At 40.6% G+C, this 5032-nt stretch overlaps 1 long non-coding RNA gene across 1 annotated transcript; it reads right to left on the bottom strand.

Moving 5' to 3' along the window:
* Positions 1-3326: 3326 nt before the first annotated feature.
* LOC310680238 lies at positions 3327-4484 on the bottom strand. The gene is made up of 3 exons (XR_014512710.1): positions 4400-4484; positions 3821-3934; positions 3327-3460 (listed from the first exon to the last, which is right to left on the bottom strand). It is a non-coding gene; the product is annotated as an uncharacterized lncRNA (long non-coding RNA).
* Positions 4485-5032: the final 548 nt, after the last annotated feature.

Below are 5032 nucleotides of genomic sequence, written 5' to 3'. Positions count from 1 at the left end.
TTCCTTCCCTCCTCTCTTCTCTCTTTCCCCTCCTCACTGAACCCACTTCCTAGGCAGACAGGAAGTGGAAAAGCAAAGAAACTAAAGATCAAGTGTTGAGCCAGTTGCACCTCCTGCTCTGCCTCCTGCCCAATGCAGAACATCATGGATGCCCTTTATTTGTGGAAACCACATCATAGTGCCACTGTCACCTTGTTGTTGCTGAGATTTTTGGCTGTTTTTATTTCAAAGGGGAGCAGGTTGGTCTTTGTTCATGCTGTATTCCTTCACACATACAACTTGTGTGCTGGGACAAATTGGGAAGTCAAACCAAGCTTCCTCCCGACATATAGAAAATGATACATGCACTAGAGAGAGAATTTTGCAACCTGAAGCCTGCAGAGACTCAGCTGCGCTTTTACTTACCATCCTTCAAAGGGTGTTTGATCCTTAGATAAAGCATTTGTTAATACTTTAAAGATTTCAACTTAAGATCTATAAAGAGCCTTTCCTTTCCATTTTTTTTTCTTCCTGAGGTGGAAAAACTACCATATGTGATAATTTTTCTTAAGTATGAAATTCTCTTCAATACCTGGAGCACAATATTTCCCCTCGAGGCTTTCTAGAAAAACATAATATATCACTGAAAAGTTTAAAAACTACTCAGTTTGTGTGCATGTGGAGGAAGGCTTATGTTTTAAGAGATGGGCATCAAGCAGAAATACAAACCGTAGAGTTAAATGATTCAATTTATCAGAATCTTTTCAACTTCCTTCTTGTCAAAATAAGGCTGTGTGTGTGTGTGTGTGTGTGTGTGTGACTAAAAAAAAGCCCGACAGAGCTGGGTAATAGCTTGAAGGTCATCCATTCCAACACCATTTGTCCAGTGCAGGATCTGCAAATGGGATGCTACTGCAACAGCCCTGACACATGGCTATCTGGCCTTTGCTTAAATGCCTCCAGCAAAGGAGAGTCCTCATTTCTCATCATATAGTAGCAGGGGCTGCTGGAGGTGTGGGGCCATATGTTTTGTGGAAGAGACATTGGGGTGCCTCACTGCTATTGAGACTGTTTTCTTCTCTTCTTCTCCCACCTCCCTAGGTACTATATAAAAACTGGTGACTGGCAAGGGCATGAACTGTGGGGCTCTTGCCCTGTGGTTCTCAGCTGAGAGTGAACAGTTGGAGCACAAGTTGAAGAGGACATTAATGGCTATAAAATAGTAGCATTACCCAAGTTCTGGAATATCTTCCTTCTGGAGGCATGTGTTGGTTGGGTCTTAATGGAAATTGACTTAGTTTTTTCTCTCTAGTTTTGGGTAGCTATAGCTGGATTGGTTTTGAGTTTGTATCACAGTATGGGTGTTGTGTTGTTTTTTATTGGTACTGATTATATATTTTGGTTTATATATTTTGGTTTTGTTACTGAAATACTATACCAATATACACATTCAAACCAAGACCATCACAGATGGAGCATTCCATATCCCTGCATGTTTCTAGTGGGGAAAAAATATTTTGCAGTTGTTATCTCTCATGCACAGAAACCTGGGGTTGGAGTGGAGAAAGTTTCCTGATCTTGACAAATATATTCCTGCTTTACAAAAGAAAAGAAAAGAAAAGAAAAGAAAAGAAAAGAAAAGAAAAGAAAAGAAAAGAAAAGAAAAGAAAAGAAAAGAAAAGAAAAGAAAATGTGGAGGAACAAGGGTTTGCTTAATGTTGCCTTGGCATTACTTGTTCTGTTGATTTTAAATGAATATGTAGGTCACTTTGAATGTGCAGAGTGGTGGATTAAAATACATATGGGATCCCATTGATAAAGGAAAGTGAAAAGGTTGTGAGTTCCCATCATCAGTAGCTACACAGCTTGATAGGATCTCAGAGTTCCTCAGATTTTATTTTTGCCTGAAGGTTTGTTTCAATGTTAAGTGGCAACACAGACCTATGTGGAACACTCAAACATTTGCACATGTGCATCCTGTCCAGTTAAATTTGGGCTTCTTCTCAGAATTCCTCAGATGCCTGGTTGGTGAAAGAACCTTCAGATTTGCTTTGAATTTCACATTAAGCAAAATGCATTGATACATGTTTCCCCTCTGCTAAAAAGAACTTCTGAATGGTGGACTCAACAGTGCCTCATCTTATTGCAACACTACATTACAAAGGACATAAATAGCTATTACACTCTGAGAAGCTCTCCATCAATTGCTCATTGGCCACAAGCTTTTTGTGGGTTTTTTAGGTCATCATTTTGAAACAGTCGCATCTCTGACAATTAAAGTTTTTGTTCTGAACTCCTTTACAGTAGGGTCAAAAAGCCATCTCCCCTCCCCTTTGGGTGGGTATGTGTTCAAGTGTCCATCATTTGTGGCTGGTAATAGAGTTGCCTTTTATGAATCAAAAGGGTTCAGATCAAAACAAGAGAAGGAAAGGTTGTAAGACAATGCAGCAGCTGTGTTTCTTATGAAATAGACCAGGCTGTGGTATGAACTCAGAGAAACAGTGGCGTGTTAAGTAACTAAAGCAGAAATGGGAAACCTCAAGCCTTGGGGGCAAATGTTGCACTTCAGGTCTCTCTCTACAGTACTCCCCACATAGCACCTCTCACTGCCCCTGCTCCATACTCTCCTTGAGTGCTTTTGCTCAGCTTCAGTGTGTCCTTGAGCTGTAATGATGCCTCTTACTTGCCTGCACAGAGGGGTGTGTGTGTGTGTGTGTGTGTGTGTGTGTGTGTAGACACCTCTGGCATTGGCATGGCTGGAATGTAGGTAACTGGACAGAGTTAAGAGTCACATCAATTGCTCCACCTACATTTTGCCTCTGGCTCCACCCACCACTTTCCATGTAGCGACTGAGGGAATACAGCCCATGGGATGAAAATAGTACCACACCTCTGATCAAAGGGATGGTCTGTGTCTCCTTCCCCTTCCCATCTTTTACGGTATTTCATTTACAGTATTTATATACCGCCCAATAACAGAGGTTCACCAGCCAGTCTACATATAAAAATTTTAACCCTAAGATATATATATTTAAAAAATAAAATGGAAGCATGACATCTAGGTAAACTTCATTATGAACCTTACTCAGCCATGGGGAGAATTAGAATATAAACTTTAATGTGGGGTGCAGAGAGGAGGAGAGAGAGAAAGCAGAAGGTGAAATAGGAGTGAGGAGTCACAATGAGTGTGACCTTCATCCGAAAGAGGAAACGTTTTGCCATAAAAGGGGGCACAGATTTTTATATAAATTTTAACATTTTCATATGCACATTTTAAAATAATTGCAATGACTCAAATAAAGAATGCAATACAGATCTCACTATAGTGGGGAAGACTCTGACCAGGGTTTACTTCTGTGCCTGTTTAGTCTGCTGTCCAAGGTGCTGATAACTGTTGACGGGCAACATATAGACCTTGCTTTCCCTTCTTACGGTTCTTTATCTTTAAACCAGACTTGGACCTCCGAAGTCGTCTGTCAGCCTGTCGAACAGAAGACACACAACTGACCTATTTGTGATTTGAGCAATGGCAACCAAGCAGCAGCCATCAGAACAGCCAATTCACTGGGTGTTTCAGTTGTGGCTTATGACTGCCAGATTCCCTACCTTTTAAGAGCTTCAAGGGAGTGAGAGAATACATGGAGCACCTATAGGGCTGCCTGCTAAAATGGTGGTGAAATAGTCATATTGAGCACCGGGACAGGAAAGTACTGCTGCTTACCACATTGCTGCATTCAGGCACTTAAAGCTACAGCCAACAGCCCTAGATCTGATCCTCAGACTTATTGCTTATATCAGTAAATTTCTACTGTCTGTAACAGAGATAGGTCTAAGTAATTACCTTAGAGCATAGACTGATTACCTTCAGGTTGACATTGGTTCAGACCTTTTTCATAGATGAAGCCATTGAGGTCAGAAGGTTGTATCCATCTAAGTAGTACTCAGAGTAGATCCACTGAAATTAATGGACTTGACTAACTTAAATCCATTGGTTTTCATGGGTCCACCCTGAAGATGACTTAGTTGGTTAAAACCCAGAACACTTTAACAGCTACTGGCTGGCTGGCTTAAAAACATGAGTTGACTTGGACATAACAAACTTGGCTTTATAAATCATGGCTTGTTTAGCTAGGAATCCATATTGTGCCTGCTCACCCCTTTCCTCCCATCCTCTCCTTTTGTACCACAGTTGCCACTTTTATCATGGTTACTTTAAACCAAAGTTTCTTGTTACATCTGAATCAAAAAAACTGATCCCCAATATAAAGCTATAAATGTGCTTTAACAGAACCGGTTGATGGTGTTAAACACTAAATGCATGCTAAAAGAGATTACTAATTATATTATCAGTACAATATCCTTTTAGCTTAATCTTGGATTCCTTTCTCTACTGCCTTACACTGCTGTATTTAAAATGTACCTTAACAGGATGTGGGGAATGAACGTTCTTAGCATTTTAGATATTTCGTGCCTTGCATAGTTGTTATATGCATGTTTGTTACTAGGATGGCTCAAAGCCTCCAGTTCCTATTGTTGCAGAACATTATTGCTATGACAATAGTGTAGTCATAGCAATGTCCCAAGCCAAACTATGTTTGATCTTCAAGTGGATAAAAGGCTTAATTGGACAAAGAAATAAAAATAGCCTGCCATTCAGAAGTTCCATGACCTGTTTTTCAGTCATACATCTATGATCCTGAAGAAAATTGTAAGTCTGGAGTTTGCTAATAGAACTGAGAGCAGAAAATGAAGCTGAATGTAGGAAGGGTTGGGGACAGATAAAAGAAACTATTTCTTCATGTACAGTTAAACTATGGAACTTGTTCCCATGGGAGACAGTGATTCGCACCAACTTGGGTTGCTTTAGAGGAGAATTAGACAAATTCATGGAGGATAAGGCTATCGGTGACCATGATGACTATGCTCTGCCCTCATGGCTGGAGACAGTTGAGCTCTAAATACCAGTTGCTGGAAACTGCAGGATAGGAGACTGCTCTTGTGCTCAGGTTCTGCTTTGCTGGTTTCCCACAGGCATCTGGTTGGCCACTGTGAG

This window comes from Podarcis tiliguerta, assembly GCF_965153285.1.
Source record: "Podarcis tiliguerta genome assembly, chromosome: 6".
NCBI classification, from domain to species: domain Eukaryota; kingdom Metazoa; phylum Chordata; class Lepidosauria; order Squamata; family Lacertidae; genus Podarcis; species Podarcis tiliguerta.
The sequence above is the reverse complement of the archived record's forward strand: the minus strand, read 5'-3'. Positions and strand labels throughout refer to the sequence as shown.